Source organism: Seriola dumerili, unplaced genomic scaffold (genome assembly GCF_002260705.1).
Source record: "Seriola dumerili isolate Sdu_G_001 unplaced genomic scaffold, Sdu_1.0 BDQW01000091.1, whole genome shotgun sequence".
NCBI lineage: Eukaryota > Metazoa > Chordata > Actinopteri > Carangiformes > Carangidae > Seriola > Seriola dumerili.
Window position 1 is genome coordinate 581,582 of NW_019174346.1, and position 17,801 is coordinate 599,382.

The 17,801-nt window shown below is 40.7% G+C and overlaps 1 protein-coding gene across 1 annotated transcript in view; it reads right to left on the reverse strand.

Moving 5' to 3' along the window:
* Nucleotides 1-17,801, reverse strand: part of msi2 (musashi RNA binding protein 2) — a 228,725-nt gene that overhangs the window by 199,069 nt on the left and 11,855 nt on the right. The gene's annotated exons all lie outside the window — the stretch shown is intronic.

Here is a 17,801-nt window from a genome sequence, read left to right on the forward strand (position 1 = left end):
CAAGGACTCGTCCCGGCTGCCTTCTCACTCTCCTCATGTGTAGCCCTCCCCTGACTTCCAGATGTGAGTCACTCCTTTCACAAATCAGGCTCCATTATCAAAGCTTACTCTAAGTTGAGGGAAACTAAACAACAATCTGCATTTTTCCTGAAAGAGGTTCGAACGGCGTAATCTTACGAACGTTCCTGAATCTGGTTCATGTAAATATGACACTGAAAGATTCACTACGTGCCTTCGAGCAGGAAAAGCCACTCTGGGGAGAGCGTTGTACGTGGTTTCAATTGCTCTAACCTTGTTATCACTTCAGGCACAGGATGGAAAGACAGGTAGACGGCCCCAGTTCTGAGCGTCACCTGCCATCCCCCAGGCCAGACCCCCCCCCCCCAACTCCCTCTCCAGCTCTCTCGTCCTTCCTCTCTTCATATCACAACAGTCCCCCTCCACCTGGGAGCCTGAGGGAGAGGATACCTGCAACCAAAGGCCGGTAACGTGGCAACCGAGTCAAAAGGCCTTCATGCCTGTTGCACGGCAGGGTGCTGGCATTTACTTCCCCGCCATCCGCCCCTTGTTTCATCCTCAAGGCCCCTCGCTCCACCCAGGAGCCTAAAAGAAATCCACTGTCCTTGCTTTCTCAGCTGCCTCCCTCTTCCCAGTTGGGAAAACAATATTCCACAAAAGAGAAAAAGAGGACTTCCTGTCCTTTTTGTGTGCAGACCAAAGGTGCTGTTTATTGCAGCGTGATTCCTGCTTTGACACACATGCGCGCTCCTGATAGAGGCAAAGTAAGACACTACCTGTATCCTTCTAGTTTTTAGTGGTGAGACATGAAGTTTAGATTTAGGTCGTTGGAAATGTTTCATTCTGTGTATTTCCTCAAGGCTGTATTTTCACAACCCCCCCGAGCAGAACACACTGTGTCACAGCCCGTCTGTGTACAGCTGCTTGTTGCTTCACAGTATGTGGGCAAGATTTCCTCCAAGGTTTTAAATGGGTCACATTCTGTCTAAAGATGTTAGAGGTTACGCTTACACAATTGGATAATCCTGACTGCTTTGTTCAATATTGTGATTATGATTTTATCTCATTTCCAGGAAACTAAATTGGTGCATGATGTTTTTGCACCTGACTGTACTGAGCTTCATATCCACACATTCTCTGAGCAGCTTCACAGTGGAAAACTACAGAAGATAAATGAATCACCTGCAAATAACACTCTTGGCATTAAGACAAACACGTGTTATAATCTAATCCCTCTGGTTTGAAAAGGTGATACATCATGTTGAATACAATAATGTCATTCATAACTGACTTTCCCTGCAGTGTAATTTGTCAATATTTTGAGGTTTTATCTGCACATAGTTGAATTTATCAAAGTATGTGAGTTCAGATTAACTGAGACTGTGGACTATGCAAGTGTGTAAGACATTTTCTGAATAATGAAGTAAATGAGCTAAGTGTTGTGAATTATAATTATATTGCTGTATGAAGCTGCATTTGACACAAAGACGACTGCTGCTACATAATGGTGCGCACCCTTGCAATTACTCAGCTAAATCACCCCCTCCCCTTCCTACATAACAAATCCCAATTTAACCCAGAGATTAAGACCAAATTACCTCAAAATGAAAGATAATCACGATGATTCACTGTGAGGAAGTGAAACAACTTACAATAAGACTTGGAAAAAGTCCGTACCAAGAGTTCACACTGAGCTGCCTGCATCTTTTTACATTGTGAGTTTGGGGGGGACTGCATACCCACATCTCAATATATGCAGTAAGGAAATACCAGGCTGTGATATATCCATCTATATCTGTGTTTCATTAGTGCTACGACAGCATGGCAAGAAAGCAAATCAAAGACAACAACATCTTGATGCCATTAAAGAGAAACTTGGGCTTGTTACACTAAAATCATGCATCTATTCAAAAATTTACATATTCAATGCAATCAGTGATGGTGGTGACGCATCAGTCTTAGTCTGAACAGACTGTAGTAATGCAGAGTTGTGACATAAAGTAATCCGGTGTACAGGCGTTTTCACATGATGATTCCTCCACTGCACCATGTAACACAGTATCTTCAGAGAAGGAGGTATGGTGCTTCTAATCTTTCTTAAAGAGATGCTAACCTCCCCATCCTGTGGAGTTCTCAGTGAAAGAGAGAGGAGGACTTGCCCGGAGTGAAGGAGCCAGTGGCAAGCTCATCGATCAAAGACTGAGAAATGTCAGACAGCAAGTACAAGGCACAGTTTTTACACAGGCCTCACATCTGCTGTAGCCACACCTCACAGGCAATTAAAACAGTTAGACAGCAAATCCAGCCAGGGTGTTGGTTACACATTTGTGCTAACGATCATGAAGCTTTCAAAAACAACTTCATCTATCATTTTGATATAAACCCAACCTGAGGTTGAGCTTGAGCCTCTTAGCTCCACAGCACAGACTGGAATCAGATGTTAGCGCCACCAGAAATCTGCAATCTACCAGCATAAAACACAGACTTAACAAGTTGTCACATTATTTGCAACAACCTCAAAATGGTCTTCTACGTTCCAATACGTTCTTGCTTGTGAGAACTGATTCCCCACGTGTTGTCATCTCAAACACTCTGTGGCTGTTGAATAGAGCTGTGACTATGAAGCTTTTCCACTTGTCAAAAAACCCGCTAAGACCCCTGCTAACATCAGACTTCTGTCTGCAATGGAAAAGCTTTCACACACAGGTCACTGGAATAGGTGCAGGTATTTACCGGCTCCAGCTCCGATCAGCAGTGATGTAAACACAACACTCGGGTGAACTCGCTAATTTTCGCCTCTTTTCCTGCTGTGACATCTTTCAGAGACAAACACTGCGAACACATCTGTCATCTGTCCAGCATGGGGCTGTACCAGAGACACTGCAGCTACACTGAGCTCCTGGATGAAAGAGTGAAGCTGCAGCCCTGAAATAAGTTTCAAAAACATACAATCACCATTTCAAGCGTCTCACACGGAGACTCCGACACAACAGGAGCAAAAACCCAGGATCTGTTTTAGCTAACGGCTAACATTTTGGTGTAAAAAGAGGATTAGATGATTTATCAATTAGTCAATCAAAAGGATTTATTAGGAATTAATTTGCAACTATTTTCATCATCAATAAATTGTGAAAAACTTTGATAGTTCCAGCTTTTGAAATGATAGATTAGAAGATTTTCTGTATTTTTAATAAATAATAATCATAAAATCTTTACGTTTCAGACAGTTGGTCAGAAGAGACAAATAATGTGAATACGTCAACTCAAAACACCAGCTCGGCAGAATGATTCACTGGACCTCAGTGACACATGTACACAACATTTCTTTGGCACTTTGTCTAATCAAATGACTGAAGAAAAGCAGGATTAAAAAATATGCCAGATTCTAACTGTAAAAATTACAACAAAAAATTCAATATCCTGACAATACAATAAATGAAGTATCTATCTATCTATCTATCTATCTATCTATCTATATGAATCCATAAAAACAAGACATTAACGTGAGATTTAGAAACAAGATTCAGCCACAGATGTTGCAGACTGCTGATAATAAATATAATTAAATTGTAATCAGTGAAGATATTTAAAGTCATCTTGTACTGTGCCTTTCTGTGAAATACCTGTCTTTCTCAGGGACTGACACTGTTTACCTAAAGGCACCTGAAATTTCCCAGAATTCAGCAGGTAACTGTGAATCCAAATGGCAACTAATTATTCTGTCCCCCTCTGAAAAATGTACAGCAAAGTGTGATGGAAGGCCACTACAGGATACCACTTTACTGCACACGGAGGAAATATTCCACCCTTCAGATTCAACATAAACAAGAGGCAGAGATGAGCTGTAGAGGACAGGATGAAAGAGAAGTAGCTCTGGCCACAGGCAGATAAGCAAGTTACAAAAGAGCGAGGAAGAGCGAGAAAAGACAGAGTGAGATGAGACAGAGGAGGTCGTCTTCTGTCCGCTACCTTCTGGAGACACTACAGTGAGGAAGGTTCAGTGACTTCATCCATTCAGGATATTGTATGGAACAAGGTGGAAGAGCTGCTCTCTAATTACTGATGATTAAAACATGAGCTTGAAAAATACTCTAATACAACTACAGGACGGAATACTGCATAGCCCTCTGATAACGTAAGTAACGATCAATATCAACACGCATATATTGCTGATGAGAGCAAAAGCAGGAGTTTAAGAAAGTTAGGAGCTTGTAACAACAGAGACAGTGTTTCTGTTTAATTAATCTAAAAGCTCGTCATGAGTAGTTAAGCTCCACTGTTTAATACTTTCATCCCAACTAAATATGCAATATAAGAGCTGTCTAAAGATCTGGAAGCTTATGGTCTCATATTTGGATTTCTATTCAAATGCACTTCTGGTAACAAGACAAACATCTACAGTAAAAAACAAAAACTTGCTATAAGGATGTGCTGAACCTCAGTCGTTCATAAAGCCCATGTTTGACATGAATTAGTGAACATGCAGGACGAGCTTAACGAACACAAACATGTGAAGTGGGCCAAATCTTCTGTAGTTGCTCGGCACCTCCTCTCACGTCCTATCACTCTGACAGACATGTTCTGTATCTTCAATAAACGTCACTGTTCCTTTAGCTCCTGTTCACCTACAGACTCTACAACATCTGCAAAGTCTTACAGAGTAATGATGCCACATCTGTGTTCAAGTACTTTACTGCCTCCATTTTCTGGTGTGGCTAACAAGTGTCTTCACTACAGTAAGCAGCCTGTAAGGTGCAGCTGAAGCCACTCCAGGGTGGACGCGCATCTTCTGTCTTCAACAGTGGGCGCCATATTGTAATCAAACGACGTTAGCTCAAACAAAGAGTTTGAGAAGGAAGGGAGCGTAATGATGGCTGAACTCAATTACAGCACATTTGCAACTGTAATTTAAATGGTAAAGATATTCTATTAGAAACTCAGCGAGCTCTAATTTCATGAAGCACAGCCCCACTGAGCTCAGCTGACTGATGTCATTTAAATATGCTGTCAGTTTAAATGTGGCCTTATGAGACCAAAATGTGGCCACTGACATTTGACTGGAGGACAGAAAAAAAAGTTATGGCAGCAACAAAGAGACAAAAGAGAGAGAGACGGGGGATTTCTGTGAGGACCTTGCATTTCTCAAAGAGATAAATAAAAGATGATAAACATGGATTAGAGAGGCCATTTTGTCTGTGGTCTTCTCTCTTTCTAGTGCTGGTGACTTTGAGAAATATGTCTCTAAATTTAGCATACGATTTATCAGGCCCAGGCAATCCAGGGGAAAGAGAGGCTTGGGAATAGAGAGAGCAAAAGAAAGAGACAAGGTTGAAAGGTATCTAAGAGACAGGTGCAGCAGACAAAAAGATTGAGGGTAGTGGAAGAGGGGGGGCTTTGTCTGTGAGATCCTGTCCATCACTTGCCACTTTTAGAATGAAAATACATCTCCACTAATATCCCCTCCTCTTCCTCCACACACACACACACACACACACACACACACACACACACACACACACACAAAGCCAGGAGAAAGAGATGTGAATTTCAATTAAGCAGGTAAGGAAATTAAACTAGTGTTACAGTTATAAAGTCAACCAAGCAGATAAAGACTCCAATACTGGGAGAAGGTGGATAGATGAGACAGATGAACCAACACACAAACACACATGCAGACAAACATCCAGCCATCAGAAAGGCAGGTGGAGAAAGAGAGTGAAGGACATAAGAGGTCAGGGGTAAAGCTCCTCTGCTTTTTCTGTGTCTCTGCCTAATTATGTGCTGCTGCGATACATAATCACCAATAATGTTAATGAAACCTTAGGCACTATAATTAATTCATGGTGTTTTTAGTGGAGGTCCTGTCTGCTTTATGTAAATGAAGAGTTTCATTCTTATGAACAAACTTTTAGACTGAAGTTTAAAATGACGCTTCTGTCTTGGTCGAAGAAGCTTCAACTGCTGCTGTTCACATGGTCAAGAGACCGAGCATCTCTGGACAAGGCACCATGTTGGTCCCATTCAAAAACACAATCTGTTTTACTGACTAGCTGCTGCTAGTCAAATGCTACAGTTCAGTTTTTAGTAGTGTTTTCACTGCTCTGGGTGGTCACTCCTTCCTGCTCCTCACTGCTGCTCTTCCATTAGCAATGAATAGAGTCTTTTCATTTAACTCCATTTTTACTAGTGGGAGTGTCTCTCCTATCTCCTCTCCTCTCCTCTCCACTCCTCTCCTCTCCTCTCTCCTATCTCCTATCTCCTCTCTTATCTCCTCTCCTCTCTCCTCCAGTTTGAACTGAAGATTTACATGGGATGCAAATTCTCCAAAGAGTGGAGCCCTCTCCATGTCAGCACTGTAAACAGCTGACTGCCAGGTCTCGGTGGTGTCCACCCAGTGAATGCACATACATGCAGACACATGAATGACATCACTGAAGCTGCAGCTGTGGACTTTAATGTTTCACAGGTGAAACTATGTTTTGGGTGGAGGTGGCTGCCCATGATGCATGTTGACATAGACGTTCATACAAATTCCATAATCATTCAGTGGATGAAGTCCAAACAAAATACTAAACATGAATGAATGCTAAACACCTACTCAATTGAGATTCATCTGAGGTTGGTGTTTATTCATTTACCAATACACACATCTGCTCAATATTACATGGGAGATTAACTAGTTCCATACGAAGGATTTATCTGAGTGGAGAGTCATCATGCACCTGTATTCCCTAATGACGTATGTAAGGGCTTCCCCTCTTAGTCAATTAGACAGCTAAGTGCTTGTTACAGCCTCATTCCACCAAGGTATTTTTATTTACTTCTTTTATATTTCTCCACGGTGTGTTAGTCCTTTACTCAAAAATCTCTCTGGGGTCAAGAGCATATAAAAAGATATTCATTTCACAGATTGTTTAATTGCACGTAATAAATCAAACAATTAATGTGACAGACCGTTATCAATTCATTTGAACTGCACCGTATTTCACACAGTGCATGTATGGTTTACAATGCTGTAAATGCCTGTACTCATTTGACAAAAGTTAATGAAGAAAGAAGGTGAAAATAATTTGGAGCAATATAAATGCAAAGCGAACAGAAGGTCAAAGTTGGTCTAATTAAAAGCGCTATAAAATTGTCTCAGCCTATAAAATTGCTGCATGTAGCTATCAATTAGAAATCACAAAATGGTCTTAGGTGATAGCAGCAAGGAAATGAATCTGTCAACACTTTTCATTATTGTATGATAACACAGGAGAAAATTAAGTCACAAAATAACTGTTACAAGCTGGACTTGCCCTGCTTCTGCATCACCTCTGTTTGATTATTTTACCGTCTCCACGACTTTCCGGCAGCATCTGAAGAAACACAAGGCTTTCCTCTCTCTCTCTCTCTCTCTCTCTCACTTTGCGTTTTCCAAGGAGTCTGCTTTTAATGAATCCAGGCGAAAGCACAGGCCGTGGTGCAAATTCATGCCACTACCACATGTAGAGCGTCTAGGTGCAGGAACACTTTTTTGGTAATTTTGTGACCAAAGACATTGGCGCAGCGCTGGCACAGCAGTGGCTCACCTGCGGTGCAGTAGCAAAAGGGGTTGGATTAGAAGGAATAAATTACCAGTAGAGATGGTCGGGGCCGGTGACAATCACAGTCAATTAAATTAGGTCCTCTCATTCCCTTTAAAAGCACTGACCTCCACCATGTGGCACAGACAGTTTGACCATAAATGAAACACCAAAGCAGCTGAACTAAAAAACCTCCTGAACAGAGGGAAACTGTTGTGAGACACACAATATCACATTTAAAGTTGAATTGCACTGACATTGCGCTGGAAATACTGAAATCTCATAATTGGCAGAATAAATCAAACGTGTGAACAGCCACGTTTGACACTGACATTAACTCTGAATGTTTTTAAGAAAGGATAATGCACAGTAATTACTCCAGCTGTGGTTGGCTTCAATTAAATGGGGAGTATTTAAGTCCTACCTAAAAGAGTAGTTACCGTTTCCTTTTATAGTATTCATGATGGGTGGAGGGAGTGTGGTCAGACTGAAAGAAACAGGGTCCCTGACAACTGAGTCAACAGCTGATGGAATTGTGGAGGTTATGGATTATGATGTTATTGTTTGGTATTCAGTGGAGATAATTAGCACTGTCATACATTTAGTGCAAACAGTATCTACTTGTATTGTTGTGATAAATGTTGTCTGTCTATAATATATTGTCTGTTATTACATTAAACAGCCATTAAATTACATACATGTTGTGCACTTAGTGCTTTTTTCACCACTGCAGCACAAAGTAACTCAATGCTGCTTCATTTTAACAGAAAAAATAAAACTGACTGTTTTTGTTACAAGGCTGAATCCAAAGCACTCTAATATAAACAGTTGTATGTAAGATGCATTTAGAAACAACATCACTCAGGAGACAGTTTCATTAAGCATGAAAAGCATTAATGTAGACCATAAAATCTGACTGTAAAACATGTGTATTTGAATATTGTTCATCCAGAAGAAATAACACCTATAATTTAGTTACAAGTCAAAATGGTTCAAATAATGAAACATAACATAAAATTAACGTTGTTCATTATTTGTCAGTTTCGTTCTTTTCCCAGTTGATGCGTGATCATCACTCTGGTTTATATATACACATTCACATATTCACACATTTGTCTATACATTCACTTTATTTATTCATGTTACATATCACTCATTTAGCTGCTAACTAAACTAAACTAAGTATTTTTCCCCACTGATGCCAGACTGTGTTTACACCTGAATTATTTTCTCAGTTAAATTAAACACAAAATCTAATCTCTAGGACACGCACACAAACAGACAAATACAAATTATGGAGAGCCCACATGAAAACACAACACAAATTTATCCAGATGATAAAATATGATGTGGCTGACATTGCCTCCTATGAAAAATTATTGGCATGAGCCAACATGTCAGCAGTATAATCATGAATGATGCGCGGAAGAGAAAGGTCACAGCTGAGGACCGAGGCATTATGTAGAGGAACAGCTAAGCTCTTTAGCGCCCTAACTTAGATGCAGTAATTCAGTATTGAAGACTTGGTGTCTTACACAAACACATGTATATTGTTTTAGTCACACAATGTGACACAGCAACAGATGCAACATGTCATATATACATATATATATATATATATATATATATATAAACTTCTACTCAGAGCAGGTGTTAACAAAAAAGTCACCAGTTTTATTCGCTCTCCATTTTGGTTGAGGAATTTCACATTATCATGGAGCTGAATGACAGACCACCTCGCAGAGAACGAGCAGGTGAGGGTTCCCACAATAAATGTGGAGCACCACGTCTGACTGTCTGTTCTGCCGCACATCCTTCCTGTCAAGCTTTGTCATAGCTCAACCCTCAGATTCTATCTAGCTCTTCCTACTACCAACAATAGCATGCAGATTTTCTGCCACTGCGGCCATTTGGGATCTATTAAGCAGCGCCGGGCAAAGCACAAGAATAACAGTAGCCTTTCAGCGGCTCGCAGCAGGTGGAGACGGCAGAAATACAGCGTGAGAATAGGAATGGGCTGAATGGTGGGCGTATGATTCTTATCACAAGCAATTTCATCTCCTGCTTCAGAACTTTGCATCTGTTGCACAGTTTTATGTTAATACTCTTGAAACCGTTATATCCTGTTGACCATTTTATCTTTCATCGCGACTCATCTGTTGAAGTGACACAAATAGCCGATAATTAAGGCATATGGTAATTAAACAACAAAGAATCTATGCTATAAATGCTTTCAGCTAATTACACAATATTTATACATCAGAGTGACAACAGACACACCACACTCACCTTCTAGTTAAGATATTTTGAGGTTTAACACAAAAAAACACACATCACACAGCTGCTGAGGATGACAAGTAAAATAACAGTGTGAGTTCTGAAATATGTAATTACAGCATAGAATATATTTCTGTTTGCTGCTTGTTATTTCTTGCCTATCCAGTCATGGTGGTTATTATTAGTGCTGCTCTATTGACTGTGGTAGAACAGTGACAAACCAAACATTAGACTGGTTTTAAGAGTGGTAAACCATGAACCTAGATTTTTAGTGGGGCTAAAAGTGACACCACCACAATCAAGTGAAACAAAGTAGTCTGATGATCCGAGCACAGGGCAAATTTATTTTTCCAATGCATTAAAGGACGTAACGTTGCACCTTCTTCAAGGCAAGTGTGGATCCAGTGAAGTGTCGCAAACAAGCAGTTCAACAGGGAACAAAGGCTACTGCCCATCCCCGTTAATCACAACACCAACAATGGCACATCTAATAACCTGACAGGCTGCTCTTGCTGAAAGAATATCATTCTTAATATGAGAGAAAAAAAAAACACATAAGTAAAAATAAAGCAGGACAGGACAGAAAAACCACAGAGCATGAACCGTCACACAAGAGAGATGGAGCAGTCTGGCCTGTGAGATTCCAATATCTTAGTCTCCGATGACAACTGGATCCAATCATGGCACAACACTGGAGCGAGCCGGTCAGGCAATCCTCCAATCAGACAGACACATCCTCAGCTTTACTTTCACTATCACAAGTAATCTCACATGTATAAACTGGATGTTTAAAACCTATAAACCAATAAACAAAATACACATTTAACCAAAGAGGTAGCTGTACATCAAATGAACTGTTTATATGTTTTCTAAGTAAACCTGTGTTTACTTGTTTGTGCATTACATTTGTATAATTACAGTCACTTTCATGTAACTATATAACAGTTATAGATCAGTGATCAGTGCGTGCTGGTTTAGTGACCAACATCTGTTTTAGAGTGTGTATAACAAAGTATAATACAGCTAGTGACAGAGTGACAATTATCATGTTAGATAAAAGACACAAACATTGTTTTCTACACACAAACTGGATTTTTCATTTAATACATGATCCTTCACATCAGAGACGCTTGTACTGTGTATATGTTGTACTGTGTATACACTGTACTGTATATACTGTACTGTGTATACTGTACTGTATATGTACAGTAGCTGCGTATATGTTGTACTATGTATATTGTGCAGTGTATATACTGTACTGTATATATTGTGCTGTATATACTGTACTGTGTATATGTTGTACTGTGTATATCGTACTGTATATATACAGTAGCTGTCTCGACACACCTGCAGCCCTCTTGCTGCTGACTCTCACTCTTTGTTGTACAAACCCCAGACAGGATGTTTGAAAGCAGAAACGGGGGGGGGGGGCTGAGAAGTAATGAGAATTCAAAACTGGACAGCAAGGTGATGTGTCTGACAACACAATGGAACTCATCATCCTGATTAAGCTGGCCGTCCCTTTTTAATTATTTCCAGTATTTCATTCAAACGCAATCTCAAAAAGGTCACTGTTAAAAAATTAGAAAGGCATTCCTCATCTGCCTCTCGAGCTGCCACAGGCCCTCCCTCAAGTGATGACTTTCAGAGTTAAGTGCCTCTCTGCTTCATTCAGAATCTTAGTTTTTCACATTGCAATGGTTGGAGACTGAAAACAAATGTGTTCATATAATGTAAAAACTGTGAACGCATCATCAAAGGTCAGAGTCACTGTTGGTTTGAGTTGACCCAAGTCACTTAGATTGTCAGTCACATTGTTCTGATGAGAGACCTCGAGAAAACCAAATATTTTATTACTGTTACCTGCTTTTTAAACAGTAACTATGGTAACACACACAAAACATATTGAAATACTGGCTGTACTTTACTTCTATGTATTTGAGGAAAAACTAAAATGGTATTTTTAACATTTCTTTTGTCATATCTAAACACCTGCAGGCTTTCTGTTTCCCAAATGACTGATCAGAAAGTCACAACACTACACACACACACACACATATATATATATATATATATAGATATAGATATAGATATAGATAGAGAGAGAGAGAGAGAGAGAGAGAGAGAGAGAGAGAAATAACATGCTGCTGCTGTTATAGTCTGCTATAGCAGCAGCATGTTATAACAGCAGCATGTTATAGCAAGTGATGTTTATTATTTCAGATTCTTTCCATAAGGTTGGTGAGTAAAGCCAGGCTGATATTACACAGCCCAGTGCTGCAGTCGCTCTGATGTACCTAGCACACATTAAACGTGTATGTGCTGGAGTTGTTTTTTCCTGTGTGTACACGCGTGTGTGCGTACACAGAGCAGCTTTGATAAGAGGTCTTGAGAGGTATAGTTGAGGACCATGCCCTCCTCTCCTCTGCTCTCTTCTCCTCTCTATCCTGGCTAGCAGGCTGTCCTCATTACTGTCAGTCAGCATCAGGTTTAGCAGTGCCAGGCTCCTGCACAGCCCTCTGTCCTCTCTGCCCTGCCAGCACTAGCCTGCCTGACTGCTGCCATTGGTACGCATTGTAAGAAACCCTCAATCCCCCAGAAAACCTAATTACTCTCCACCCGCAACCAAGGAGACCGGAGCAGAAAAGAGGGAGGCCGGGAAAGAAGAATCACACGTATGTAAACTCCATTTATAAGCACTCTGGCAATTACTCAAACAAAAGAAATGTGTGTTCATGTTATATCTGCAGTGTAAAATAATAATTACACTAGCATCTACATTTACACATCATTTCTCTTTCCACTGAAGATTAACTGATGGAGGAAAGCTTGAAAAAAAGGTAGATATATTTAAAGTGTGAAACACTAAAAAAAAAAAAAAAAACGTGCAAGAATCAAACTGAGCGCCGCTTTGACTACCCGTTAACTGGGTCACTCAGTTGGTGATTGTGTCTGACCACCAAACAAACAGTCATTCATATGTCTGTGCTCTGGCCCCATTTTCATCTGGAGCAGTTCCACTGAGGCCACTGAAAGCAAAGGAGCTGACGGGTCAGGGATTTAAACCCATCTCCAGCTCCAGCACAGCAGCCATTACCACAGGGGGAAAACAACTCCTTGTGACATCCTCCATCTAAAGAAGGGTTTACTTATGTTGGCTGCACATCTGTTTTTTTTCCAGGGGTGAGAGGACAGTGACAGTGAAGAATTCCCATCAATTCGCTTGTCACTTTTCCGTCATCTCGGTCCAAGTTTTCTTTGCTCACTATCAAACTGGCCTGGTCTCAAATGTCAGTGTGTTTAGTGTCAGTTGTGAAACCCATTTCAAAACTGCATTTACTCTGAGAAATACAGCAAACATCTTTTCATTTTGGACGTCGTGGTCACTTCCCGGGATGAGACCCATGCCATGTGCCCAGATATGTGACACCAGGTTTTGGATAATAGCTTTTAAGACGTAACATTCCCTCTCTTCCTCGCTCGCCGTTTCTGTCTGCGTAGTGGAAATGCCTTTGAATAAGAAACTGTCTAACAAGAAATAATCTTCTTTCTCATTATAAATATTTGGGGGGACTCAGGGTCACAAACGGTGAAGCTGAAGAAATGATATTGATATGACATTCTGCTCCACATTAAGGACTTTTGTCCTTGAGTATTCTTTCAGACTCGTGCAGCTGTGCAGATCTGAGTTGGAACAGGGGGAGCTGGTGCTTTTAATAAATTCACAGGGACATTCAAAGGGGCTGGCAGCTATGGAGGTTTCATTTTCCCAGCAGTGAGCTGTGTCATTTAAAATAAGGATCATTTTGAGAAGGGGAATATCATAATGCTAAATCTAGATCAAATAACTGAGCAAGGTGTAAGACTGGATTTACAAGGCCTTGTAATCCTGAAAGACTGAAGAAGAAGCAGAGAAAAGAGCAGAGAGAGACGGAGGGAGGGAGAGAAGTTTGTTTTGAATTTGTATATTAAACTACACAACTGTGCCTCTTTAATACGGTGTGTGTGCATGTGCTGTGTGAGTGCAATATTATGTCACACACTACAAAGGCACAGGGGATGAGAATGTGTATTTACTTCATGCAGCTTTATTATTAGACTTCATTAAAACTTAAGACTTGAAATCTCTAGAACCACAATTCAACTGAGAGTCTTTTCTGCAGGTAAGAACATTAAGTACACACAGGCCCTGAGAGACATGTGTGGGATGCAGACAAGTGGAGGAGGTGGGGGAACTGGTCAATTTACCATTCAAAGAGTGAGTGAGAGTGTGTGTGTGTGTGTGTGTGTGTGTGTGTGTGTGTGTGTGTGGTGTGTGTGTGTGTGTGTGTGTGAGAGAGAGAGAGAGAGAGAGAGAGAGAGAGAGAGAGAGAGAGAGAAAAGACTAGCGACACAGAGAGACAGAGAGTAAGACAAAAGAGAGAGGCAAAGAGAAAGAGCGCTCCAGCTGCCACAGACAGAGCAGCACTAAGAGTAGGCCGTGAACAGCGAGTCACAGTCACAGCTGTCACAGGCTGGAGGAAAATTTGGGACAGTGCTTTGATGGTATTTTTGACTGATAGCCCAGAATTAGAAGAGAAGTTGCAGGAAAGAAAACTGTCATTACAAACAAAAAACTGTCATCACAAATGAATAGATGTGTGCAGCACACATCTATTTGTACACAAATACAGTCTTCGCTCTGTATCCTGAAGACTGCCTGAATCACAGTGACAACCTGTTCAGGATGCTTTAAGAGGCAAATCCCTTTATGAGGTGCAAGGAAAGGGTTATGCCCATTGCTCTGTAAATGGCAACCATTCACATGGCTCTGTGAATGCGCCTTCCTTTCATTTCCATAACAAGCTATCAGAACTCATCTCCCACTGAAGTGGCCACAGTCCCGCTGGCAATTAAAATCATGCTGGGACATGCCACGGTTGTGTGTGACTCCACTGTGGGAAACAAAAGCAGCGGCAGCAGCGGTAATGACGCCAACAGTTGAGTGGTAAATCTCGAGCAATGTCGGCGGAAACCGGTGCTTTGATTCCTCAAGGAAACTGAGAGCAGGCCTCGTTTACATCTTTCACTATGAGCCTGACTGCAAAATATCAAACAAGCAGACAGCAAGAAACAGCATCATCTCGTCTTCATCTTCTTTACCACTTTCTATACACAGCCACAACACTAATATGGCACATGGGTTTTTTCCAGCACAGTATCTCAAGAAATTTAGATGGAAAATATAAATGAGGATTTGGAGTTTTTGATACAAATTGCAATAATTCCATGACAGACTTATAGACGTGAAATTATATGAACCTTTCTATTAAATGTCTCATATAAAAATCTAAGAATTGACTACACTATAGAAAATATGCTACCAAAACAAAAGTCTCCTAGAGCTCTTTAGACAACAGGGTTTTATTGTGGAGGAATCACATCTTACCTGAAATGATACATCACACAGCCGTGGCCACATATTTAATGAGTGAGGCGGTTGTTTGAACGGGCATCAAGAGCATTCGCTGATAATGAGATGAGATGCGTCAGGTTCTGTCTGATTCAGTTCAAGAGGTGATTGACTGATCGATCACATCGTGCTTCACAGTTATTAATGTGAACAGCACATTGCAATGTCAGGGAGAGCATTTCTACACTTAACAGGCAGATTCCTCTGATTCCTGAGGGAAACCCCGCACATGTCCTGTTAAGAAACATTATATATAAAATGGTGGTAATCACATCCGTATTCATATCCATATTTTACACACAATAAAATCAATACTTTACATCTGCTGGTCACTAAGAGAGTGAACTGAGGTTTGTTGTAAAAGTAAATGTTGAGATGCTGAAACATTTACACTGAAGTCATTTTATAGCTACGTTTAGATGCCTCCCTAATAACGCCACGGCTAACCCCAGCCTGGCTGAACGGGCTACGAGGAGATGAGGCATAAATTAATGTGCATAAAGCACTTTGCATCACATCATCATTGTTTAATCCTTTTCATTCTCATCTGTCAATCATCCACAGATGCAACCTAATCCCTGAATATTTGCGGCCTAGTCTGCATTGATACCTTCAACATGACTGGTAAGCACAGCATCTATTTCTAATACAAACATGGTTTTTATGTCTTAAGATAAGCTTTATGTATTTCAAATGTGTGTGTGCCACTTTTCTTTAGCATGTTTTTTTTTTTTTTTGAACAACAGGATCTGTGGTCACCTTCTTGCCTTCTACCAACTTCCTGCTACAAACAAACACAGATTACTAAAATCAAATATTTACAGGATTCTCAAATGTAAGATTCAAAGCAGAAGGAATCATCCCTGTGACTGATTACTCACACCAACATATTTGTGCCTTATCATGACAGCAACCTGTAATCCATCTCTACTGCTGGCCTTACTAAACACATGTTTCACTTTCAGACCCTCCGGCGTCGTTCCTACCTGTAAAAAGTCGGCTTTGTCATACATGTCACCTCAGATTTAATGATATGTTAGAGAGTGTGTCTACGTCAGTGCAGCCTAATGAAGAGCTGCTGCCTGTTGTCTCTGACCGTCTCCTCACAGTGGAACTGCCTGTGGTTTTGGGGCAGTGTCAGTTATTGCTGCTGATACAAGTTGTTTTTCCTGTGATCCTGTCATCCCGGTGCAAACACCTTCAGTTGTTTACAGTGAAATGTCCTCTGTGTTCACCTTCACTTCCTGTCTGTTTTCAGCATTACTCTACGTGCTGTACATACTGTATAGTTTTACCATACTGCAGCATTCAGCAGTGCTAGGTCATTGGCAGGGTTACTTGTGAGGTCACTGTTAGCCGTGAGAAAATAAACGCTGATTGGTCTCGTCACGATTTGCTCCCTGAAGCCCGTGCTACTGAGGCACCTGCCAAGCCGAGATTCTTTAAACAAGAACGAAGCCTATTCAACAGCTGCACAAGCAGCCAGGCAGACAGTGGAGGGGAAAGAGGGACAAAAGAAAGCAAATGCAAAACAGAAAGGACTTTCTAAATGGGAACCTCAGAGTGGGACCTCCTTTAAAGGTCTTAAATCAATTGAACATAAAGTACAAACCCATGCAATGTTAATCTATCTGGCTTAATCCCATTGCTTTAAGATCCTTTATAATCCACATTCAATACAGCCATTTTTCTTCTCTAACAAGCATGCCCTATAGCCATTTTATAAATCATTCGTACAAGGCTTTTTCAGTGCCACAAATTCTGTTATGGTGTCATTATTTCACTGAGTTATGAATCACGCGAGGTAGAATGATAAATATGTTTAAGACCTGTTGAACAGCTCAAAATATTGTATTTCCCTCTCTGAGTTACTTCTGAAAAAAAGACTATAACACTGTTAAAAAAAAATTAACAATAACCATGACAGCAAGAGGAGTTTCTGGTTCATTTAAAAAACTAGAAGCATCATCAAACATCTGAGCTGGTTTATTGCACATTCAACTTTTATGAGCAGGGCTCAGAAGAGAAGAAGTTAAAGTGATATACTCAGCATGTAAGAAAACACTGGTAGTTTCTCAACCATATGCCGATATCCTGAAGTCATGTGCTCTGGCTTTGAAAGCCTGCACTGCCAATTCCTCATTTGAAACCTGAACAACTCTTTAACAATGGCTCTCTCTGATCTGGTGGGAAGGAGAAAATCTATTATCGATTTCCACCTGGTGTAGGTGGAAAAAGCCCCAATAGCACAGCTGAATAGCGCTACACTGTACTGCGCTATAGCCTGCACATTAAATGCTGGGGGATGGTGTGAGAGGGCATGTCAACAAAGCCCTTGACTATACCACAGCACCATCTGCACACGCTGAATATTTAATTGTGATTAGAACGGCTTGAGACCAGTAATCAAGAAAAGAAAAGATAATACGCATCATGAAGAGGTCATGTGACAGTTCCTGTGTGATTGGAGTTTGGCTTATTTTTGAAAT